Source organism: Lissotriton vulgaris, chromosome 3_1, assembly GCF_964263255.1.
Source record: "Lissotriton vulgaris chromosome 3_1, aLisVul1.2, whole genome shotgun sequence".
Taxonomy (NCBI): Eukaryota; Metazoa; Chordata; class Amphibia; order Caudata; family Salamandridae; genus Lissotriton; species Lissotriton vulgaris.
In genome coordinates, this window is record NC_141689.1 from 809384192 (window position 1) to 809411483 (window position 27292).

A 27292-nucleotide genomic window follows, 5' to 3' on the forward strand; every position below is an offset into this window, starting at 1 on the left:
GTTTTGGGTTATTGAAAGGCATAGCTTACATTGTAACAGTAAGTGAGCGTGTCGTTTGCTGTAAGAATTGGCTTTATCCTACCCCGCATGGGAACCTGGTTGTTTCCATCTGGCTGGGAATTCCGGTCTTTGGTTTTGGTGAGCTGATTCACACAATCTTTAACGCATCCTCCACTTCGGGGCAGGCTCATTTTTTTTAAAGTAGTCAGCGGTGGCTTAGTGACTTCTTTCCAGAAAATATTTTGAGTCATTCCTGCTTTCCTTCACTCGATATTCTACGGTCTATTTGGTGGACTTCCTGTTTTGCTAGCACTGGCTGCTGTTTTTTTGTTACTATTTTGTTTATTGCAAAATGGATGTCCGTCCTGTCTTCGCAAACGAGCAGGAGCAGTTAGCACTGTTTTGCAACAGGATGCTTGAATACTATGGTGTGCTGCCACTTGCCACTTTGAGTGCATCATATGGATTATCGTTTTGATTTTCCTATTTCACCTGTGTCCAGCCTGTATTTCATTGCCTGAGTTATGATTTCATGTGGGCCCTGGATTTGTGTTTCTGCAATTTGGTGTCTTCTGAAGTGGATTATGATCTTCTCATTAGTCCCTTAGTTGCTCATGAATTGCTTTGTTCTGACGGAGGGATTATGGCCTTTACAGTGATGCATGGAGTTCTGGGTCGTTGGAATATATTCGCGGCGGCGCAAGATTTCTTGGCACACAGCTTCATTGAGAACCCACTGAGTTTCCTCTGATGATACTAGAGGCTCCGGTAATTGAAGAGCATGTATGTTCTTTCTCTCTATTAAATTGGACGGCTGAGTTGTTTTCGGATGATAACAGTGACTTCCTTTTGGAAGCGGTTGCTGCTTATTTCGCCTACTCAGTTTTAGGCTTTACTAACAGTGGACGTTACAATGTTATGCTGGTGAGATTTTGGATTTTTATATGGACAAAACAAAAAATTTTTCCTCCTCTACTCGATTTCGAACTGAGCGTTTTATTGAACTCTGCTTTCATCATTTGAGTCCCTTATCTTCTCTTATCTTATCTGATACGTGCTTGGATCAAGGGAGGGTGATATATGGATAGATGTAGCCTGATTACTGTGTTAAGTTAGCATGCAGAGAGCTGGTTGCTGATGATGTGATCCCTCACCACTAGGATCTCGAGGTATGGGGCCGCTCTGCTAAAACCCAAAAGAGATCTTCTTAGATAAAATATAATATACTAGCTAGGGAGGGTGAGAATTAGGGTTTGTTAAACCCTATTCATTTTAGCATAATACTATGCTTGCACTGTTTGTGTTCTATGGACTAGTGACTATGCTGATTACTTTGTTTCTTATAATATGTTTGCTTGTATTAGCTAAGATACTGCGCATGAGAGCACTGCATTAGTGAATAAACATTTCTAATATCCACGTGTCCTCTTTTACTCCTTGTTCTGGATTGAAATGATTATATAGCGAAAGAGTGTTTGTGTTCCACGTTACCTGAGGTGTACTAAGTTCATGTTCTGGTTTGTCTAAGCATTGGGAGTTTATGATAACCAATGAGACACTGTAGTTAGTCTGGTAGGTGATTTTTGGGTACTAAGGTGAGTTTTGGCACACCCTAATTCACTGAGGTTCCAAGCCACTATGCACAGTTCTGTCTGAGCACGGAATCCCTGCGACAGGACAAGCCATGCCCTTACATTTCGGCGGCCATCTTACAGTGTACTTCATATTAAGAACATTAAAATACTATATGTACAAGAGAAAATGGTGTCAATAAAGTGCTCGTGCTAATAAAAACAACATGGTTTTAGTCACAATTCATCATTTGTGAATCTCTTTACAACGCATACCACATACAATATATATCAGGAAAAGTAAATGCCGTTACCCATATTTCCAGATCAATAAGTGCATTCTTATATTTCCTGGGGCCCCAGTTATACACATATCATTTTCTAAAGGGCACATAATAAAATCTCCTTGCGAGATATGCCAAATGTTTGCACTCATTGACAAGCTCTGTGGTAACTATTTAATCTGATCACTGTTATACCCACTGTATTCCCTTGGTTTTGTGTTTGTGAGCGTTTATATCTAGCCCTGTATGGGCATGCTCGACTATAGGATATTCATTTCTGATGTGATATTGCCCTAAATGGGCCTGGATGTCAGTGTAGTCTATATATCCGCTACTAGATGATCAAATGGGAGAGGGGTGAAGCTCTCATGTCTACCTGCCTATATCTATTTTGTGAGATGTCATACTCTTCATTCGATATTGACTTAGTTATCGACATTACTCAGTATGATGTGCAGCTGTTATCTGTCTACACTTAGCTTATTCTAAGTGTACCCACAGTTCTTCGTCGTTATTTAGCTCTGTTGGTTGAATGCTATGGAGATCGATGATATATTTTGATTCAAGTACCCTTAGGGCTCTAAACCTGTCTCCCCCTCGTTCCTTCCTGTCTAACTGATCCACAAGAAAGAAGGTCAATAAATCTCGATTGCTGTTATGGTTGGTTTCAAAATGGCGTGGCACTGGGTAACTTTTGTCTCTGTTCGTTATAGCATGTCATGAGTGATGTAATATGTGACATCATCAGCAGTGCATTGCAGGCGCGCAAGTTATAGTGAGTCCAACTAACTATAACGTGGAATTTCAATGGTTTTATGTCAGTAAAATTTCCAGCTAACTATAACTGGTGTGAAACCTATGGTTTTTTCAGTGAATTTAATAGGTTTTTTAAATGCTAATTCCTAACTATAACTGGTGTGAAACCTATGTTTTTTTCAGTGAATTTCAAAGGTTTTTTAAATGCTAATTCCTAACTATAACGATTGTGAAACCTCTGGTTTTTTCACTGAATTTCAAAGGTTTTTTAAAAGCTAATTCCTTTCTATATTGAGTTTCTAACCTACAATTTTTTTTTAATTTGCTGTTTTGTGTAAGTATTATTATTTTTTTATTTTTTATAATAATATTTTTTACATTTTTTTTTTATCATTTTGCTCTGGGTGCGCGCACCGGTAAGCTCTCCGGAAAGCGCACCCGGAGCGCTACTTGCGTCCGTGAAAAAAAATAGGAATGAAAAGTAAATATTAACGCAAGACATTTAGTACCATACATATAAAAGCAGTATTTTTGAATAAGGAAATGAAAATGATTTTGCATTTCCGTGAAACTATCAAAATGTCACCTAGGCGCGCCACATAAGCGCCCCTGGAAGCGCCTTCGTTTGCGCCGCGTATGCGCCCCTGGAAGCGCCTACATTCACGCCGTGTTAGCGCCCCCGGAAGCGCTTCGGCGCGCGTAGCGTAAGCGTGTCAAGTCATGTGACCTTAAAATAACACTTTTCATTGGTTGCTAACAGTTTTTTTTTACAAAGAATGAAATCCCCACCCATTTCCTTCACTTCTTCTTTCACTTTTGTGACTGAAAGACCTGCCTTTTTGCTCTCGGTTCTTTGTTGGATATCTTGGATTATCATGGTTGCCAGACCATACAGCAGTGAAGATGACTCCAATGATTTCATTGAAGAAGAGCCTCCTCAGCCGAAGGTCAAAGAACATTTCATCTGGAATTTTTTTTCCATACTTGCTGACCAGAAGAAGGTAAATGCTCCAAAAGTGGAGTGCAGGATCTGTCACACAGTCCTGTCACGGGGTGACCCCACTAAAAATATTCTTTTGGGAACTCCACAATGATTCGCCATGTGGAGAGGAGGCACCCCCAGAATTTTGCCCGGGAAAGTGTCAGGGCTCTGGCACAAGAGGTTCCCAGTGATGAGGCCTCTACATCAACCGGAGGACCAACAACATCGGTGAGGGGGAGATCACAAGAGCTGGTTCCGAACATTCAACCTGCATTTAACAAAGGCGTCAGTAAATGCAGAGACTGTGATCAGCTTCTTTGCTATAGGGAGCAAAGTGTTCTGCTCATGGTTCGATCATTGGAGAACCATCGCTGCCGTTCCCAGCCCTAACTTTTTTTTTTTTGCTCCTGTTGAGCAGTTTCCATTCCTTGTTTTTGTTTTTGTTCTAAAAAAAGAAAAAATAAGAAAAAAAAGTTCTTTTCAGAACTACCTCCAATTCTCATCAAAGAACTATATTCTTAAAAAATGAAAAAGAGTAAGTGGAGTGCATTGATAAAGGAAAGGAAAATGAGTAAGAAAGAACAGAAAGGTATGAGAGGAGAAAGGAAGGGAAGTAGGGGGACTGAAAGAAGGTGAGTGTTGGGAAGAAAAGCAAGGAGAAGGAGAGTGAACATGGGGAATGTGGATATTCAAAGAAAATGTAGAAAAGGAACAGGGGTGTGGAAGGATAAGAAAAGATGCATTGCTGGAGTTGCATCATTTTTGTGACACAATCCAGCAATGCATCACTTTTGCGCTTACAGATACATCTGAAATACTGACGTATCTGTAAGTACTTGCAACATAATACGTCATATATTTAATATGATGCATGAGTAGAAGACTGACGGCCTCATTTATGAGGCCATGCGTCACTTTTAAGCCACCGGTACGTCACTTTTTGTGACGCACCAGTGCTGTTAAAAATGCACCTTATTGAGTCATATTTACAAAGTGACGCATCTAGGTAGATGCGTCACTTTGTAAACCCCTACGCCACATTAAACCTACGTCAGGTGTAATGTATGCAAAAGGGACGTATTGACACAAGAAAGGGTCATAGAGTTGACGCAGTGAAATCTATGAGATATCTCTGCGTCACTTTTATGACGCTGTTGCGTCCAAATCTTGTGCCTGTTTCACAGCAGGCGTAAGACTGATGCAGGCCCTTTCACATGGGCCTGGCCCCATGTGAAAGGATGCATTGCTGGAGTTGCATCATTTTTGTGACACACTCCAGCAATGCATCACTTTTGCGCTTACAGATACATCTGAAATACTTACGTATCTGTAAGCACTTGCGACATAATGCGTCATGTATTTAATATAAAGTATGAGTAGAAGACTGAAGGCCTCATTTACGAGGCCATGCGTCACTTTTACGCCACCGGTACCTCACTTTTTGTGACGCACCAGTGCTGTAAAAAATGCACCTTATTGAGTCATATTTACAAAGTGACGCATCTAGGTAGATGCGTCACTTTGTAAACCCCTGCGCCACATTATACCTACGTCATGTAATGTATGAAAAAGGGACGTATTGACGCAAGAAAGGGTCGTAGAGGTGACGCCGTGAAATTTATGAGATATCACTGCGTCACTTTTATGACGTTGTTGCGTCCAAATCTTGCGCCTGTTTCACAGCTGGCGTAAGACTGATGCAGGCCCTTTCACATGGGCCTGGCCCCATGTGAAAGGATGCATTGCTGGAGTTGCAACATTTTTGTGACACACTCCAGCAATGCATCACTTTTGCGCTTACAGATACGTCTGAAATACTGACGTATCTGTAAGTACTTGCAACATATTACATCATATATTTAATATGACGCATGAGTAGAAGACTGAAGGCCTCATTTATGAGGCCATGCTTCACTTTTACGCCACCAGTACGTCACTTTTTGTGACGCACCAGTGCTGTTAAAAATGCACCTTGTTGAGTCATATTTACAAAGTGAGGCATCTAGGTAGATGCGCCACTTTGTACATTTACGCCAACTGTACGTCACTTTTTGTGACGCATCAGCAGCGTAAAACATGCACCTTATTGAGTTATATTTACAAAGTGACGCATCTAGGTAGATGCGTCACTTTGTAAACCCCTGCGCCACATTATACCTTCGTCAGGTGTAATGTATGCTAAAGGGGCGTATTGACGCAAGAAAGTGTTGTAGAGGTGACGCAGTGAATAAACTGGGTTGTCCCCATGCTACGCTCTCTTGGTACGCTCCCCGGTGCGCGTACCGGGCGCTCCCCCCTTTTATGGCCCCCACATCAAACCTAGGGGGTCAGGGGGGTCTACTCTGCCCCCTTATGTTCATTTCCCCCTTTGTATTTGCCACCTCTTGTGTCTCGATCTTACAGAGACACAAGATGGCGGCCGCTCCGGACTGTTTGGAATGTTTACAGACACCCAAGAGCCAATCGGATTTCGGCCCGCAAACTCGCGTAGCGCGCTGGTACGCGCCCCGGTGCGCGTACTGGGGCGCGCATAGAGATATCAATATTTTTTTGAATCTAAATTACTCAAAATCCACTGGAGCACATATCTTGAGACATAGCAAAGGCACATCGGGCTACCAGTCCCTACAATTTTGCCAAGTTTGGTGGAAATCCATTCAGCCGTTCGGGCTAAAAATGAAGTTGACCCCCCTATGGAAATTACCATGGGGAAAACATTTTTTGGGACCCCCCTTTTTTCTCAGCCCCCGCTTGACGAATCCCCCCCAAACTTTAAGGGAAGGACCGGAGCGCCGCTAGGCAAATCTGAAAATTTTTTCAGCCAGATTCCTCAACCGGCGCCAAAGTTATTCACAATAGAATGTTGAGATTTTCTATTGAAAATAATCCTAACTATAACTACCTACTGGCAACTGCCAGTAGGTAATATCTATATATATAAATATCATACATACATACACATTTATATATACTGCGCTTTACACCAGTATTGTACATACTGATGGTTTAGCGGCAGTGGAATATTATCTTTCTCAACGATCTGATCATTTTCTTGAACATAACAGCATGTTGCTACAGATGCTTGAATATTTCTTTAAAAACAATGTATTCATGTACAATAACCTTTTGTATCGACAGCTACAAGGAGTGGCAATGGTGGCCAGTTTCTCCCCAAGCTCCCCGTGTCTTCACATGGGAGCTTGGGAGAAACTAGTCCTCAAAACCAAACATTGTGAGGTCTTTGAAAACAATGTAATTGGGTGGTTCCGTTTTATAGACGATTTATTTGTGAAATGGAGAGGCAGTGAACAACTAGCCAAGGAGTTCATTAGGGATATTAACATCAATGAACTTAATTTAGCCTTTGTGGTAAATAAAGTTTACCTATGCGGAATTTCTATGCGGTAAAGTTCAATAAAAATAGCTCAATCAAATGAGAGGCAGAGTCCGTGGCATCTGAGTTTATAAGGGTTTTATTCCATAAAATGGAATTGGTTCGAACCAGGTATCATGTTCCATCACCACGAAGGTTCAGGAAGGGATAGACAATGCTTTATTAACAGAGTACACTATATATAGTAAATGCATACAATGGTGATGGATACAGAAGGCGTAACAGCTGAGAGAAAAGAGATAAGAACACATGTACGTAACAGAAGGCGTGCACGAGGGCGTACACGGAGGTGTGTGCTAGAAACGTCACATAAGAGTGTCACAGGTGGGTGGATCCATAGAGGAATCCTGCAGTGTCAGCAGAAATATATGGCAGAGATGTGCGCGCAGCAGCATGACGTGTGATTGACGTGGAACTGGAGGGTGAAGGGGACTTGACATTTAGCACTATACGTGGAGACAGAAGTCTGGCGTGTCAGAACAACCTAAACCCAAATCATATCTAATATCTTGTGTTTGAGGAACTGTATTATCTAGAAGGAAAGGTCTCTCGGGCAGAGGCTATTCTATACTGACTGCTAGTGCATGCATATGTGACTACGTGTAATGCGAGGGGCCATGAGCCTACCATGGTAACGGGAGCAATGAATTACTTGCACGGAGACAGAAAAGCCGGGCCCTTTGCTCTGCAGCTGGGGAGATGTTTTCCTAAATCACTAGACAGGAATGTATTTTCGAGGAGCGGAGCAGATAACTTGAAGGCAAAATACAGTCTTGGCAGGCAAACAGGCCGGGCCGGGCACCGCTCGCCGCACAGGGAGTAGGGTAAGGGTCATGGATGCAGATCCAGGCTGCAGCTTTCAGAGGCAGAAGGCAGAAAGGGCTCAATGGCAGAAATCAGGGCCTAGCTCGCCAGAGCCAGGAAAACGTGAAAATGCACCATGTAAAGACGGTGGCACGGCATACTTAGGAACTGAATTTTCGACCCATTCATGGTGGATCTGAAAGAGGACATGTTAACGTTGAACGCAAATGCATTTGCGTCTTCATAGCGGGTTGTGGAGGGAACATACATGTACTTGAAGCACGTACATGGAGCCATTGGGGTCTACGTTAGGGGACACAATTGACCATAAAAATTCATATTACCTCATTCCCTCCTTGTCCCCTACGGACCCTTCATGATATATCAATCTTCATTAATCCATCAATTTGTTCCTATAACATCATTTGCTCTTCCTTTTTCTGGCGGGATTTAGAACGTGGACTTGGATGGGGAATACATGATGTGGCGCACAAACCGCAGATCGCTGGTCCACACTGTAAACATAGGCAACAACTGAATACGATGAGAAGGGCTATTCCGAGGAAGGATAGGACTTTCCATCCCCAGGCTGATAACACGCTCCAGAACCAACCGGACCAAGTCCAGGTGCCTGGATTCTGGTGTATCTGACTTGCAATCTTGTGGAGACGGGTTATGGCTCTATATACTGAGGGTGCGTTTTCTGGAATGAAAACACAGCAACTCGATCCGATGACTCTACAAGCTCCACCCCTATCGGCCAGGATGACGTCAAGAACAAGACGATTTTGAAGAACAACAATCCGCATAGCAGACTGCTCCTCTGTTAAGTTGCCTAGGGCGGAAGTAGTTTCATTCACTACTGCTTCGAGGGTTCTGGTTAATTTACGTATCAGTTTACTATTAAAGACAGCACCTAAATAGGGAAAGAAACCTTTATTGAAGTCTGTATACTGCTCCCATGCTGTTTCAGTATAGTCGACAATCGGGAGATCTCTCTTGGGTCTATTGTGTACTAGATGGGAGTCCCTATGATAATCAGGAGGGGCTAGGAAAACAGGTGGCAGAAGGAACGCAATGTAACAAGTACCATCCCAATCTAGAGGTAAGCGTATATATGCTGTATGACCACAAATGAAATAGGAATGACGGGAAGCTTTGAATGTAGACTTGCCTTTATCACTGAATTCGATCACAGTAGTACATTTACTATGACCTAGGTGTACTGAACCATTTTTTCTGACACATAATTCACCTTTGACTGGTAATACTGACATAGCGGGCAAGACTGGTTCGGCTTCGGACTGGACATTCAGAATCATGAGGTTAAGTGTAAAATTACCTAAAGCATATACTTCATTTTCTAGATCGGTCCCTGTCCTTTGGGGAAGACCCTCCTTGTCAGGGAAACATACTTTATGCAAAACTGTGTTCAGATTTCCCCATACCCAATTGCCTTGGTAAACTATGGAATCAGAATTTAAAGAGTTCATTAAACTAAACCATGCACCACAGGAACTATTGTGTGTAAACGGGTACGGAAAGAGGGGCAGAACTCCCTTGTATTTCTGATAGGGAGGGAGTCGGCCACATATCCAACAATCGGTAGCATTGCTGGTCTGATGGGAATGATGTAACATACTGATGAATGTATTGTTGCGCAGCGCAAGTCGGTAAGATAACTCGTGCGGGGGCAATTCACTGAAAGTATGCTCGACAGTGTTATTTGAAGAAAAATGTGCACGTGTGAAAATAGGAAAGTACATGTGTAGTTATATACTTGCAGCAATAATCATAAGACTCAGAAAAAACATAATCAATAATGTCACAATGCAGTGACTGCGGAGAGATTTACAATATTCATGTTTCTTGATCTGTTTCTGTCTATCTCTCTCTCTATTGGGGTCTAACTGGTACATGTCAGGAACTTGTCTAACCGATTCACCTAGGGGAGGACTTAAACAATTAAACTGTCTGACTTGCTAGACCTCAACTTCATACGAAATTCTTGGGAAGGAGTTTTCTCTACCAGAGGGAGTTTAGTATCAGTCTCTGGAAGGGGGCAGGGCTGGGAGTCTGGTTTTGGCGGCAGTCCATAGTGTCTTTTTACATGACTCGAGTGGAGCCAGCCCTTGCGGCCCTCCACTTTCACTGCTGTCCTTGTTGTTAATAACACAAGCTTCGGCTCCTGCCAACGGGGCTCCAGCGGACTCCTCCTGTCGAAATTCCGTACAAGCACCAGATCCCCAGGGACGATCTCGTGTGGCTTCACCTCGGTCTTGTCGGGAAAGGCTGCAGCTACCTGTGAACGACATGATTGTAGTGCAGACATCAAGGAAGCAAGGTAATCTGTCAGCATATTACAGTCAACATCTGTGATCTTACGAGGCAGAGGCGTCCCCCACATATTCGGTGGCCTACCAAAGACCACCTCATACGGGGATAGCCCTGTTCTTGAATGTGCTATCATTCTCATGTAAAAGAGTGCAACTGGTAAAGCTACTATCCAGTCAACGCCTTTCTCTCTCCATATCTTGGCAAGACGTGTTTTCAGGGTCTGATTATGTCTCTCTACGAGACCTGCTGCCTCGGGATGTCGGACACAGTGGAACTTCCACTGATAACCTAGCAGGAGTGATACCTGCTTCATGAGCTCGGACGAGAATGGCTGACCATTATCTGAGTACACGACACGGGGCAAACCATACCTGGGGAAAAATTCACGTACCAACTGCTTGGCAGTGGTCGGAGCAGTGTAATCTGGGACTGGATATGCTTCTGTCCAACGGGAAAGTGCACATACAACTACGAGGACATATTTGAATCCTCGACAACGTTCCATCTGGATATAATCCATCTGGAGGACTTCAAAAGGGTGATCGGGAGGATGAAATCCACCTTGCTCTACGGGAATGCCTTTACCTGGGTTGAACTGACAACAGATCATGCAAGTACGCACTTTCTGTTTTGCTGCTGCTCGTAAATGCTTATTGAACCAAAGGTTTTGAATACTGTCTAACATGGCTTTTTCTCCTAAATGTGCAGGACTATGTACTGTGTTAATGATAACTTGAACCATCGAGTCGGGGAGAAACCATGTGGCTTTCCCCTTCGTCATCCATCTCTGTTCTGTCTGGATCCCTCCTAGTTCAATCCATTTCTTGATTTCGTCTGGTGTAGCATGTGTCTGTATATCAATTACATCTAGGGCGGGATCTCTAACGGTCATGCAATGTGTCTGTGTCGGAACTACTGTCTTTGTCAGGTCAGTTGCGTGAGTCTGAGTCTGAGCTGTATGCTTGGCTGTTCGATCTGCCAGGTCGTTACCCTGGGAAATGGTATCTGTAACTTTCGTATGTGCTTTGCACTTCATGATGGATATCGCTGTAGGCAGATGTATTGCTTCTAACAGAGCTTGGATGAGGGGACCGTGCTGGATCTTGGCTCCGTGAGAGGTCAAGAAACCTCTCTCTCGCCAGAGTACACTGAAGTCGTTTACGACTCCGAACGCATAACGGGAATCTGTGTATATGTTAACTTTCTTATTCTTTGCTTGTATACATGCTTGAGTCAGAGCGATGAGCTCTGCTGCTTGGGCTGACAGGGTGTCAATACGATTCGTTTCTATGACTTCAGTTTCTGTCGTTACTGCATATGCGGCCACTAACTCTCCTGTACTTGTTCTCATACATGAACCATCCACATAAAGTGTCAGGTCTGGATCTGGTAATGCAATGTCTGTCAAGTCTTGTCTGGGTTTCGTCGTAATGGTAATGACTTCAACATAATCATGTGCCAAAGGGTCTGTCTCACTTAGTGGTAAAAGTGTAGCTGGATTCAATGTATTGCAACGTCTGATTTCTATGTGTGGCTGAAACAATGTCAATTCATAACCTGTCAGTCGTGCTATAGTCAAGTGTTGAGTCTGTGTCCTGTTTAAAAGAACTTCCACGGAATGTGGAACTTGTACTGTCAATTGGTGTCCTAACACTATGGAATCACTTTGTCTGATCGCTAGAGCTGTTGCTGCCACAGATTTCAAGCACGCAGGCAGAGCCTGGGCTACTGGATCTAATGTACTAGAAAAATAAGCACACGGTTTGTGTGAACCTGCTTGATCCTGGGTGAGTACTGACAATGCAGTACCTTCGCGTTCTGTGACAAAAAGTGTAAAAGGTTTACTGTAACATGGTGTCGCTAAAACAGGTGCTTGACATAGGGCTTTCTTCAGATCGTCAAAAGCATGTGTATGTTCCTGAGTCCAAGTGAGGACAGTCGATGTCGCTGCCTCCTGGGTTGTCAACTGTATGAGTGGCTTGGCTAGAAATGCATACTGAGGAATCCATTGTCTACAGTAAGAAGTGAGGCCTATAAAGGCCCGTACCTCCTTTTGTGTCTTGGGTTGTGACATATTTACAATTAACTGAATACGGTCAGGTGTCAGCTGTCTCCCCCCTTTGGACAGCAAGTGCCCAAGGTATACCACTTGCTGAACACAGAATTGCAGCTTCGAAGGAGACACCTTGTGTCCCTTGTCAGCCAGGAAATACAAAACTGTCAGTGATGCTTGTTCACATTCTGGTTCACTACGGGTGGTGATCAATAGATCATCGACGTACTGAAGTAGGGCAGTGTTGTCAGGCATGTGAATACTGTCAAGTTGTCTTTTCAATGCTTGGCTATAGATGCTGGGGCTTTCTGTGAATCCTTGAGGTGCGCGTGCAAATTTGAAGCTTCGGCCATTTAAACAGAATTCGAAAAGATATTGGCTTTCCGGATCAATAGGTACACTAAAGAAGGCGTTCTTCAGATCAATTACAGTAAAGAACGTTGCCTCTGAATCAATAGCTGTCAATAATGAAGAGATGTCTGGAACCACAGGGTACTGCGGTACAATGCATTTATTCAATTCTCGTAAATCGATCACTAATCGATAAACTGGAGGGGTATTCGGATCAGTGCGTTTAAGAATCGGAATGATAGGGGAATTACATAGATTCGAGTCGGTTTCTACAACCACTCCTTGTGCAATGAGCTTGTCAATTATTTTCAGTAAAGCCACTATAGCATCTGGGGGTAACTTGTATTGTCGGATTCGTGGTAAAACAACACCTTGTTTCAGTGTAACTCGGTATGGTGTAATGTGCATACAACCTACATCAGTGGGGCCTTGTGCCCATAAATGTGCAGGAACATTCTGTAATCTGGAATCAATATCTCTCAACACATAGTGACCCTTAAAGTCACGCAGAAACAATCTCACTCCTTCCGGAGAACAACAAATTACAGCTCCTAGAGCTTTCAGTGTCTTGATACCTAATAAGTTTTCTGGACATGATTTCGTGAGCAATAAATCTGTAGTGCGGGACAACGGACCAACTGAAAGAGGAACTGGTTTCGATACTTCATTAACAATAGGCTTTCCTGAAAATCCAAGGGAAACATTCTGTGAGCCTGAGAGGGGTGCCCCTGGAACCTCGTCGTGACTGATTGTTGTCCTGCTTGCCCCTGTGTCAATCAAAAACTTTCTATCCTTTCCTAATACCTGACTATGTACATAAGGACCCTCTTGATCTACAGGAACCTCAATAAGAGGCAAGCCAACCTCCCTCTCTAGGCTGTTTCATGTGTATCGCTGGTAATCGGGATAATCAGTTTGAGCATATTGGTACATCTGCTGTGTTGCATGTTGAGTTGCGGCAATCGGTTGTGGCTGTGGTACCGCTACGGTCTGTACTGTCTGTTGTGGAGCATGCATAGGCTGTACATTCTGTGTAACGTGTTGTTGGGCCTGGTCCTGTCTAGGAGGACGCGGTCTCTCTTTAGTTTTACCTGTAGATATATTGTGTTTCAAAACTGCACAATCGTTTACATAGTGACCTGGCTGTTTACAATAGTTGCATGTCCCTTTAACAGGAGCTGCCGAATTATTGGACTGTGTCATGCCCTTTTTCTGACCGTCAGCTGGAACTGACTGAGCAATGAGCATTTTCATTTTCGTGTCTTTCATACGTCTTTGTTCGTGATCATGTTCTTCCCTTATTCTGTTCTGGTGGTACTGTAACATCTGTAACATTTGGGAAGGCGTGTTTGCTTGCCATGTGCTCTCGACTTTCAATACGCGATTCTTAACTTGGGGCAGAGAATTCTCGACTAATTTGGATACAAAAAGGTGTGGGTATGACTCGCTACTTGCTTTCAGGCCACTATTAATAATGAAACATTTCTCAAATCGGGAATAAAAATCACTAGTGTCTTCGTCGGGTTTCTGTTTGCAGGCTGAGATTGCATCCCAATCCTCCTTTTTAGTTGCTAACAACCTTGGCAATACTTGCACTAATAATCCTGGTAGTGCTTTAGTATGGTCCCTAAGACCTAAACCTGGGGTTCGGCCAGTTTCTTCTGTTTCTAGCAAAGCCCAATTAATCTTTTTGTCTCCTACCTCCCATTCTTTTTCCTTGAGTTTCTCGTAAATACCGGCAGGTAATAGTACTTTCAATATTTTCATAATGTCGGGATAGGTATAATCTCTAATCTTTGAAAGAAAATCATCCAAATTTGGAGGGAGATATGGATAGTATTGCAGATCTAACACAAAAGTGGCTAACTAGCGCCGTTGATATGTGCCTGCCCTTAGCCCGTTACAAAGGGAAAGTCCATCGCCCTCCTGCCCCCTGGTTCACAGAAGCCTTGAAGAAAGAAAAATCTAGTTGTAAGAACCTAGAGAGACAGTGGCGAAAAAATTACGACATTTATCAAAAAGAAGTTTACCGAAAGGCCAGAAATTGTTACCATTCAGCTTGCATGAAAGCCAAAGCTTGCTATGTCACCGATACAATTAACATGGCCGTAAACAAATCCCAGACTCTCTTTAATACGGTAAAAGAGTTAGCTGGGGAAAATGCTAGAGCAGAACCTACCCCTCTAAATACCCAGCAATGCCAGGATTTGGCCTCTTTCTTTACGAATAAGATCGAGAACATCGTCTCTAATATTAAAAATGCTAACAAGTCAACAGACAAGCAAGGAAACACCACTCTAGTACCCAGAGTAAACTGTCATCTTGAAACCTGGCCTCCTATTAAATTAGATATACTGAAGGAATTACTTAAATCTATCAAATCGGGTTCCCCATGTGACCCTATTCCTGTCAGTATCGTAAACAAATTAGAGGATGCTGCCTTGATTCCCATAGCAGAAATACTGAACACATCCATAGAGCAAGCTACAGTTCCTGCTCTATGGAAACATGCTATGGTCAGCCCCCTACTTAAAAAACCAGGCGCAGACCCGATGATATTGGCCAATTATCGCCCAATTTCGCTGCTACCCGCCTTTTCCAAGATTCTAGAGAGACATATCCATAAGGCACTCTCAACCTATGTAGAAAACAATAACCTCCTACATTCGTCGCAATCGGGGTTTAGGAGTGGTTTCTCTACTGAGACGGCCCTGCTCGGGGTCACAGAAAAGATCAGGGAGCTTATGGACGACGGCCAAACAGTAGCACTGGTCTTGTTAGATCTCAGTGCGGCTTTCGACACCATTTCTCACTCCATACTGCTGGACAGGCTGGGGGAGAATGGTGTCGAAGGCAAAGCTCTGGAATGGATGAAATCCTACCTCTCCCTCCGTACTTTTCAGATCTCCTCTTCGGAGGCTTGCTCTGAGGTATTCCATTCCCCTCATGGAGTGCCACAAGGATCAATTTTGAGCCCTCTGCTTTTTAATTTATACCTTCGTCCACTGGCCAATCTTGTAGAAAAAGTTGGCTTAAGTTTAATGACTTATGCAGATGATTCACAAGTCCTTTTCTCACTCTCCAAATCTGACACGTCTACCCCATCTGCATTAAAAGTAGGCCTCCAAGAAATTTTTTGCTGGATGTCAGACAACCAGCTTAAACTGAATGGAGATAAAACGGAGGTGCTCCTGCTGGGAAATAGCAAAGATCTCTGGAATGATTCCCATTGGCCACCATCATTGGGTAAACTTCCATCTCCCGCCTCGCAGGTTAGAAACCTTGGGGTCACCATTGATGACTGTTTATCTATGTCCCAGCAAGCAAACAAAGTGGCAGGTATATGCTTCACCATTATCAAATGGTTACGCAAAATCATCTGGATGCTGCCACCTACTACCCAGAAGACCGTGGTCAATGCCTTAGTGACATCTCGGCTTGATTACGGCAACATCCTATACCTGGGCTCAAATAAGGCAGTGATAAAGCGTCTGCAACTAGTGCAGAACGCTGCGGCTAGATTGCTCTGTAAAATCCCCAGATCTGCTAGGATCACCCAACATCTCAATGATCTGAATTGGCTCAAGGTTGAGAACCGTATTCGTTTCAAAGCCTTGAGCTACTTATTTAAAATCAAAGCTGGCACTGCCCCCAAATATCTTCAGGCCCTTGCTAAGCCCTACCTCCCAAACCGTAACCTGCGTTCAGGTACAGCGGCAAATTTTGCAGTACCTAGGTTTAAAAGAGCCAGAATAGGCGGGAGATCTTTCTCCTACTTGGGGCCAATGCTGTGGAACACACTGCCCTCCCACATTTGCAAGGAAGAAAGCTATGTGAATTTTAGAAAGAACATAAAAACGTGGCTTTTCAATAAATAATTGCTTTGTCTGTTCTCTCCCCAGTGATCTCTGAGTGTCTAGCGTTCCTGGCGCCGGGAAACCCTTTGTGGGTAGCTGCGCGCCTTATAAATGCTATAAAATAAATAAATAATAAATAAATAATCTCCCATGAGTAACATGTCCTTTAGTTCACGATGGAAACCTGCTGGGTCTTTATCATGACTAGGCACTATTTTCTTCATTTCTAACAATTCCATTTTAGTTAAGGGTGTGTATACAAATACACGTTCTAGTGAATCATCTGGCTTCCTAATCGGGTGTACTTCTCGCAAGGGATTCTGTCTGTCTATGTAGAACATTTTTCTTTCTGGGGGTGGAGCTGAAACAAACTGTGGATTCAGGAAGGCACTATATCTGTGTTGATGTTCTAAAATTACTTTAATTAAATCGGTACCCAGGCCTCTCCATTTATTCATGAGTAACTCTACTAATACATCAGGTAGGGGACCTGGATCAGAATGTTGGCTTTTATACAACGTAAGGAGGTGCTGTATCATGTACATACCAGCTAGTCGCTGTTCGTCTGGAGAAAGATTCAAAAATGTTTGCGCCAATGCGTCATCATTATATCTATCGGAATTGTCAGCCCATTGTACTGCTGACCTGGCTAATTCTTGTTCATCCATGGAATTGAGTACATGGTACCCCATTCGTTCTTGAAGTATTTTATCGGTAGCCTGAAATAGATGTTCAGGAGTTTTCGGATTTGACATAGCAGATTGAAAAAAGTCAAAGTCAAAGTCAAAGAATTTATATAGCGCACTACATACCCAGAGGGTCTCAAGGCGCTGAGGGAGGGGAGAAGGATTACTTGTCAAATATCCACGTTTTAAGTTGCTTTCTGAATGCTAGGTGGTTCTGGGTAAGGCGAAGGTAAGTGGGGAGTGAGTTCCATGTTTTAGCTGCAAGGTATGAGAAGGATCTGCCTCCCATGGTGGTCTTGTTGATGCGAGGTACGGTGGCGAGGGCTTGGCTGGAAGAACGTAGTTGGCGGGAGGGGGTGTAGAAGGACAGACGTGAGTTGAGGCATTCAGGTCCGATGTCGTAGAGTGATTTGTGTGCGTGGGTTAGCAGTCGGAAAGTGATCCTTTTATTGACGGGTAGCCAGTGGAGGTCTTTCAGGTGACCAGAGATGTGTTCGTTACGCGGGATGTCTAATATGATCCTGGCTGAGGCGTTTTGGATTCGTTGGAATTTCTTCTGGAGTTTAGCAGTAGTACCTGCGTAGAGGGTGTTTCCGTAGTCCAGTCGGCTCGTGACCAGAGCATGGGTGACTGTTTTTCTGGTTTCGGTGGGGATCCAGCGAAATGTTTTTTTGAGCATGCGAAGAATGTTGAAGCAGGATGAGGATACGGCGCTGACTTGTCTGTTCATTGAAAGTGAAGAATCCAGGATGACGCCTAGGTTCCGTGCGTGGTCTGTCGGGATGGGTGCTTTTCCAAGGGCTTCCGGCCACCAAGAGTCGTCACATGCCGAGGGGGATGTACCTAAGATGAGGACTTCTGTTTTATCTGAGTTCAGTTTCAGACGGCTGTGTTTCATCCATTCGGCAACTTCTTTCATTCCTTCATGTAGGTTAGTTTTGGCGGTGCTGGGGTCATTGGTGAGAGAAAGGATCAGTTGAGTGTCATCCGCGTAAGAGATGATGTTGAGGTTGTGTTGGCGAGCGATGGCCGCGAGGGGGCTCATGTATACGTTGAAGAGGGTGGGACTGAGTGAGGATCCTTGTGGTACGCCGCAGATGACTTCAGTGGCCTCGGACTTGAATGGTGGAAGGCGGACTCTCTGGGTTCTTCCGTTGAGGAACGAGGTGATCCATTCAAGAGCTTTTCCTTGTATTCCGATGTTTCTGAGGCGTTGTAAGAGGGTGCTGTGGCAGACTGTGTCGAAGGCTGCAGAGAGGTCGAGGAGGATGAGGGCGACTGTGTCTCCATTGTCCAGTAGAGTTCGAATGTCGTCTGTTGCTGCGATGAGGGCGGTCTCAGTGCTGTGTTTTGCTCGGAAGCCAGATTGTGAGGAGTCGAGGGATTTGTTGGCTTCGAGGAAGGCGGCGAGCTGGTTGTTGACAGCTTTCTCGATGACTTTGGCCGGGAAAGGAAGGAGCGATATGGGGCGGTAGTTTTTGAGTTCGGTGGGGTCCGCTGTGGGTTTTTTCAGAAGGGCGGTGAGTTCAGCGTGTTTCCAGCTTTCCGGGAAGGTGGCGGAGTTGAAGGAGCAGTTGATGACGTCTCGGAGGTGCGGTGCTATGACGGAGTCTGCTTTGTTGAAGATGTGGTGAGGACAAGGGTCTGTGGGGGATCCTGAGTGGATGGAGTTCATCAGGCGGATGGTGTCCTCAGTGGAGATTGGGTTCCAGTCGTTGAGGGTGTTCAAGGGGGAAGAATGTTCAGCATATGGTTGGGTGGGTTGGTCTCCGGGTTGGTTGTCGAAGCTGTTGTGGATGTCTGCAATTTTGTTGTGGAAGAATAAAGCCAGGGAGTCGCAGAGGGCTTGAGAGGGGGTGATGTCGTTGGAGTTGGCAGAGGGATTGGTAAATTCCTTGACGATGTTGAAAAGTTCCTTGCTGTTGTGGGCGTTGTTGTCTAGTCGATCCTTGAATGCTGTTTTCTTGGCCTTCCGGATTAGTTGGTGGTGTGTGCGGGTGGCGTTTTTGAAGGCGTCCTTGGTGGTAGTGGTTGGGTCTTTTTTCCAGGCCTTTTCCAGGGATCGGCAGAGTTTCTTGGACTTCTTAAGATCATCGTTGAACCATGAGGCCTTCTTGCTGCCAGGTTTGCTTTGACGTTTTTTCAGTGGTGCTAGGATGTCGGCGGTGTTGGATAACCATAGGGTGAAGTTGGCGGCGGCTTGGTCTGGGTTAGAAGAGTGGGCTGGGTTGTTTAGAAGGAGCGATGAGGAGATCTGGTCGATGGTGATTTTGTTCCAGTTTCTTTGCAGAGTTGGTTGGAGGTGGTTGATGGGTTTAGGCTTGTTGTAGGTGAAGTGAACGCAGCTGTGGTCAGTCCAAAGGAGAGCCGTGGTGTGGCTGAAGGAGACGTGATTGCTGGAAGTGAAGATAGGGTCGAGAGTATGACCTGCGATGTGGGTGGGGGAAGTGACCAGTTGTTTAAGTCCGAGGTTGGCGAGGTTGTCCAAGAGGGTGGTGGTGTTGCGGTCGTTGTTTTTTTCAAGGTGAAAGTTGAGGTCTCCCAGAAGGATGTAATCTTTGGAGGGGAGCGCGTGTGGAGTGATGAAGTCCGTGATGTCTTCACTGAATTTAGCGCGGGGTCCAGGTGGTCTGTAGAGGAGGGTGCCTCTGAGTGTGGTCTTGGGGTCGATGTGGATCTGGAAGTGAAGGTGTTCAGAGTTGGCGAGATTGACGTCTGAGCTGGTTGAGATGTGGATGGATTTCTTATGGACGATAGCGATTCCTCCTCCTGTGTGGCCGGTACGGTCCTTGCGTGTGATCTTATAATCTTCAGGGATGGCAATGGTGATGTCTGGGGCGGAGGAAGCGTTCATCCATGTTTCTGTTAGGAAGGCGACGTGAGGAGAGATGGTGTCTAGTAGATTCCAGAGGTCAATGGCGTGTCTGTGGACCGATCGGGTGTTGAGAAGGATGCATTGTAGGTGGTTGGGGTCGGGAATCAGTGGTGTGGTCGTAGCGGAGATGTTGTCGGTGCCGATGAATTTGCAGGAGTAGCAAGAGAAAGGTCCATGGGTGTGTCCAGGAGCGGCTTGGACGCAGTTGGGGGCGCGACCGGGGTTAAGGGCTAGGAGGGTGGCGGCATCGTAGGTAATGCGGGAGGGCTGGGCAGTGCGAGGGGCAGGGGGTCTGGCACTGGGCGCGGTCCAGGCGCGGACGGGCGTAGACGGGCTTACCTTTGGCGCACCTTCGGCGTGGCCGTAGCGCGTGGACGCTGCGCGTGGGGACATTGGGGGGGACTCTTGCTTTCTGGACGTAACGTTTTATTAAAAGATCTACCCTTTCCTACATATGCTACCGTACCTATGTCTTCTTCTAGCTCATCCTCCTCTGAGGATTTATTCTTGTTATTATCTGCTTCACTTTCAGCTTTCTCTCTTTCATGAAATACTGTTATTTCTTTACGGATTTTTCTGTACATGGCCTCTATACATTTCTGTCTATCATGTTTTCCGTCTGCAATATTCTGACCCCATGTAGTTAGTACCTCCATCTCTTCTTTATTTACACCAGGCCGGTCTCGTTCTCTTATGAAACAGTTTATGAGGAATCTTAAAATCATACTTTGAATGTCTACTTTCTGATGTGTCATGGCCTCGTGAATACATTCCTGACCCTCCCCAGTCTGAACAAAACGATATATCCTGTCTAGATAATTTTGCATTCCTGGAAATAGAACTAAAAAGTTTGCAGCCCGTCTTATACGTATTGAGGCTAATATCATGCAACCGTCTTTGCCTGGTACTGGATCATATCTACAGTCTGTAAGATACTCTTTAAGCTTTTCAATTGTGACTGGTTTCGGAGTATGTTGCATTGCTAGTTCTCTAATAGTTAATCGCTGTACTGGTGGCGGGGTACGGTAACCTCCTGATGCACCTCCTGAGGCGGAGGCTTGAGCATCACCTGTCTGTAGGGTCAGTGCTTGCTGTAACTGGGTTGGAACCTGGACCGTGCCAGACCCAAAAGGATTAAGCGGATTAATAGGGGGTGCATGAAGTGGTGCAGGAGGGGTCTGCGGTTGCGGACCTGGGGGCAGGCGATCAGCGGGTGGTACAGGTGCAGGTGGGACATTGGTATATTCGGGAGCTACATCGTCTAAATAGGAAGAAAGAAAAATATCTGCTGCGGTCTTGTGACGTAATTTAGTTGGAACCAATGGAGGGGGCAGATCTTTCAGTATTTCCGGGGTCGCCTTAGGCAGGCCCTCGGCCAGTACTGGATATAATCCTGTCATAATTGCGTTGCTCTGTCTTTCGTGTTGTTCTTCTGACTCTCTGTCCTTCTTCTAGTAATTCTTTTTCTTTAGCTTTTTCAGAATCCTCTCTACTTTTCTCTGCTTTTCTGAGTGATTTCTCTGTCCGTCTGTGTGATTCTTTACGCCATAGTTCAATGGCATCTTTCTGTGACTGTCTGGCTTTCTTTTTCCATAATGCTTCCTCTACTCTCATGATGCACTCGGCATCCCATGTCCCTGTAACGGGCCATTTCTGATTCTCTTCTAAGTCCTTAGTGTAGTCCACCCACAAGTCGAGATATAATACGGCATCTAAGCCGTGCTTGTGGTACATAAAATATCCGGGAGTGTCCCTGGGTGGGATGGTAACAGCTTCCTCGAGTATCCCTTTCCTAGTTCCTATCTGACGTAGCTTAGAAAACAGTGGCATTCTGAACCTTGATACTTGATACTTGATACTTACTCGGACTTGGACACAACTAATACAATAAACACAGTAATGAAGATCAAACAATCACTCATACCACGACATTAAAACACCTTAAAACATTTCGGAACGGACAATAACTTGATAGCTGGATACTTGATATACTGCTAAACAGTACAGATACACTGCTAAAACAGTGCAGACCGGGTCTGTGTACCCAAACCCGTCTTGATCGGACACAAATTAATGCACCCGTCTAGATGCGTCCCCAGCAACGGTACTCACCGGGAAGCACGGAACGGAAGGCCTCGGAAACTCGACACTGGACTGGACCGGACTGGACTCGACTCGTGACGTAAGTACTTCGGAACTGGTGGGCCTCTGAACACCTCGGACCTTGCTCTCTCGGCTGGGCTCTGGTCGGGATCCTCCGCACTCCTCACCGCCTCGTCTGGGTGTCGATCGCAGTCTCAGTCACCTCCGTTGGCCTGAGGGAGATACAGGAAATCCTGCGGGTACGCGTAGTTGTCCGTCACGGCTGTGGCAGGGGGCTAGGCCTGCAACGCACCGCCGGCGCGTAAGGTGGGGGAGGGGTTCCTGTTCGGGCGCCAAATTATGTGGTAAATAAAGTTTACCTATGCGGAATTTCTATGCGGTAAAGTTCAATAAAAATAGCTCAATCAAATGAGAGGCAGAGTCCGTGGCATCTGAGTTTATAAGGGTTTTATTCCATAAAATGGAATTGGTTCGAACCAGGTATCATGTTCCATCACCACGAAGGTTCAGGAAGGGATAGACAATGCTTTATTAACAGAGTACAATATATATAGTAAATGCATACAATGGAGATGGATACAGAAGGCGTAACAGCTGAGAGAAAAGAGATAAGAACACATGTACGTAACAGAAGGCGTGCACGAGGGCGTACACGGAGGTGTGTGCTAGAAACGTCACATAAGAGTGTCACAGGTGGGTGGATCCATAGAGGAATCCTGCAGTGTCAGCAGAAATATATGGCAGAGATGCGTGCGCAGCAGCATGACGTGTGATTGACGTGGAACTGGAGGGTGAAGGGGACTTGACATTTAGCACTATACGTGGAGACAGAAGTCTGGCGTGTCAGAACAACCTAAACCCAAATCATATCTAATATCTTGTGTTTGAGGAACTGTATTATCTAGAAGGAAAGGTCTCTCGGGCAGAGGCTATTCTATACTGACTGCTAGTGCATGCATATGTGACTACGTGTAATGCGAGGGGCCATGAGCCTACCATGGTAATGGGAGCAATGAATTACTTGCACGGAGACAGAAAAGCCGGGCCCTTTGCTCTGCAGCTGGGGAGATGTTTTCCTAAATCACTAGACAGGAATGTATTTTCGAGGAGCGGAGCAGATAACTTGAAGGCAAAATACAGTCTTGGCAGGCAAACTGGCCGGGCCGGGCACCGCTCGCCGCACAGGGAGTAGGGTAAGGGTCATGGATGCAGATCCAGGCTGCAGCTTTCAGAGGCAGAAGGCAGAAAGGGCTCAATGGCAGAAATCAGGGCCTAGCTCGCCAGAGCCAGGAAAACGTGAAAATGCACCATGTAAAGACGGTGGCACGGCATACTAGGGAACTGAATTTTCGACCCATTCATGGTGGATCTGAAAGAGGACATGTTAACGTTGGACGCAAATGTATTTGCGTCTTCATAGCGGGTTGTGGAGGGAACATACATGTACTTGAAGCACGTACATGGAGCCGCTGGGGTCTACGTTAGGGGACACACTTGACCATAAAAATTCATATTACCTCACCTTCACAGCAACATTGAGCCAAACCTCTGTCACCTTCCTAGATACCGAGGTATATGTCAAAGACAGCAAATTGGAAACTAAACTGTACAGCAAGAGTACCGCAGGAAACACTATTTTACATGCTGGAAGTGCTCACCCTGCTCATCTAATTGCCAGCATTCCCTATGGGGAAATGTTGTGCATTAGGAGGGTTTGTAGTGACACCCAAGATTTAGAAGCGGCCCAATTTGCTAGCAGGTGCAGGTTTCTAGAGAGGGGGTACTCTGGACAAAGTTATTGAAAGTGCCCGCATTAAATCTATGGGGCACAACAGACAAGATCTGCTGGATATATATAGGAAAGATGCACAATCTGAAAGTAAGTCTGCGACTATTAGCCCTTTACCTAGTGGCACTACCAGCAGTACTTTCAGGATCATAACAGGATATAGTAGACAACACAAGGCAATTTACAAAATTATCAATCGAAATTGGCCAACCATCCTAAATGATCCTGTCATTGATTTCACTGTACCCTGTAGAGCCTCTCTCACTTTTAGCAGAGCCCCCTCATTAACACCTTGGCTGCTATGGCTTTTCCCCTCCTGTGCTGATGATGGAGATTTCCCATTGTTCATGACGAGCTCAGCTCATCATAAGCACAGCTCCAGTGTGCCTCATGACGAGCTGAGCTCGTCATGAGCAGCGAAGGGGTTTAAAGACCAACTGGTGGACACCTGTCCTGAAACTATTGAAAAAAAGTTGTGGCTGCAAAATAACAGTGGCTTCTTTAGATGCAAAACCTGCAAATCGTGTGCACAAGGGATTAACAAAAAAACTTACCCTAAATGGTTTTAGCAATCATGAACATCAAATCACCCAAGTACTAACTTGCAAGACGGAATACGCTATTTATGTATTGCAGTGCCCATGTTTGTTGAGGTATGTGGGGAGCACAAAGTTAGCTGTCCATAAACGCATACTTCAACATTTGAGAGCGATAGCCAACCAGGATAATACTTATCCGGTGGCTAGACACTTCCGTGACTTGCATCAGGGTGATAACAGCAGCCTTAAATATTTTGTTATTGATGCAGGCAAAGCAAGCAGACGAGGAGGGGACAGGGAAGCTAAACTTCGCAGGTTGGAGACCAAATACATATTACAACTTGATACGAAGTCTCCGGGAGGGCTCAATGTAACTGAGGTTATGTATACGTGTTTACCCTAGATTACAGTACTCTCTGACATGTTGATGGACACTTACTGGGTTCTTATTTTAGTAAGGCGGCCAGCTGGCATGTCCTTAGTGACCTTTATTTATTGTTTTAAATAATTTACTCTGAGCTATTTAGGAGTCACCTCACAGTCCATCCCCTTACGAGTACTTGGTATCCCCAAAATGCATTGGATAGGGGTTCCCTTGACTTTTTGCATATGTTGACTAACAAACAGATATTAATTAAGACAGTACCTTTAATTTAGGATTGAAATACTGTTGCTGCTATTTGATGGGATTTAATATTTCTTGACATACTAGTCCCATTTTTTTACTTTATTTTTCTGTCCACCAGGTGGGACACTTTTTATTCTCATGTATGTATTTTCACTTTCATAGACACTGAAGCACTTTAAATATTATTATTCATCAGGAGGAATGTTTTAGCCCAACTGGAACATGATATGAGTTGGAATTTACATCATAGCTAACATTGTAGTAGCTGCACAAACTTATGCACATTTGCACTTTATATTAGCTTATCACATATGGATCTAACCCATGCTGCTATTCTCTAGGGGTATTCTACTCATGATTGGTACTACATTTTGAGTCAAATGTAGAGATGAAGACCATATGAGTTATTTGAGTATTGACCTAGGGATTCATTTTTTACTCCATTACATTTCATATTGATATTGTATGTAATAGAGAGGGAGTATGATACACGGATAGTGCATTTCATACTTATGTTTACAATGCTTGTTTGCACCATTTTGCACATTTGCACTTCATATGGCAGCTATCCAAGTAAGGACAGTTTATATTTATGACTGACATCAAATATAACGTGCCTAGGTGGGAGGAAATTTATATAAGCTATATTGAGTACTGTATTATGCATGTATTTTTTCTACAACATCCAGGGCAATTGAGTTGTCATGCTTACATTGCGTACTTGCACTATTTTGCACATTTGCACTTTATATGACGGTCATCTAATTATGAAAAGTATGAATTAAGCATTTTTGTTATTTCAACAGATATCTGTCACTATGCATACTTTGCGGGCAGGTTCTTTGAATTATTTTAGGATTATATTCAGTATTTCACGACCATTCCGCAAGGGCATTATGCTGGTATTATCTTTTCAGTACTCTGTGTGACATACCTAATGACATGTCGAAAGCCATCTGTATGTCAGCAACTATGCCATGGCAAATTTTATGTACCACCAGCTAATATAATCAATATGCTGTGTATCATAATATTTCAACATGGGCCAGCTTTGGTTGTTACTGCATATTTGACTGCAATGTTATTTAAACATGATTATGTAGAAAACATGATTATAAATGTTCAGGGGCAATTTTATACGGCTTACTCATTCTGGACAAATATCCAGCAACACGAATGAACTTTGAGAAATATATATATGTCAATCGTGGTTTGGTGCTAGCAAGCAAGCTTTGTTCCTTGTCTATGAATGTAATAGTCAAGTGGTGGATTTCAAACTTGCACTGTCACTTTAAAATGAGCACTGCTAAGATTTGCGTTGTCATGTGAACACGGCCCTACGGAGCCGAAACGTCTTTTGGGATATATCTGCAACAATCTAAAAAAATGTGCACTAACTCAAGGGTCCGTGTCCGAGGTGTCTTTCCAGCAGGGCGGGAGTCGTTTTCTGCTGATGGACATATATATATATATATATATATATATATATATCTATATATATATATATATATATATATATATATATATATATATATTACCTACTGGCGGTCGCCAGTAGGTAGTTATAGTTAGGATTTTTTTCAATGTTAAATCTCAAAATTCTATTTGGAATAACTTTGGCACCGGTTGACGAATCTGCCTGAAAATTTCCTGAAAATGGCCTCGCGGAGCTCCGGTCCTTCCCTGAAAGTTTGGGGGGGATACGTCATGCGGGGGCCGAGATAAAAGGGGGGTCCCAAAACGCATTTTCCCCATGTTAATTTCCATAGGGCGGTCAATTTCACTTTTAGCCCGAACGGCTGAATGGATTTACACCAAACTTGGCAAAATTGTAGGGACTGGTAGCCCGATGTGCCTTTGCTATGTCTCAAGATATGTGCTCCAGTGGATTTTGAGTAATTAAGGTTCAAAAAAATATATATATCTATAGGCGCTCTCCGGTGCGCGCACTTGAGTGCGCTCCCGGCGCGACACGCGACTTGCGCGCAGAAAGCTGATTGGCTCTTGGGTGTCTGTAAACATTCTAAACAGTCTGGAGCGGCCGCCATCTTGTGTCTCGGTAAAATCGAGACACAAGGGGTTTGAAAAAAAAAGGGGCAAATGACCATAAGGGGGAAGAGTAGACCCCCTCTGACCCCCTAGGTTTGATGTAGGGACTAAAATAGGGTCCTGCAGGGCATTAAAAAAAATTTTTCGTTTTGCGCGGGGGAAGCGCATGGTACGCGCACCGGCGAAGCACGGGGAAAATCCAGGACCATATTTATGAAGGCCTTGCGCTGTTAG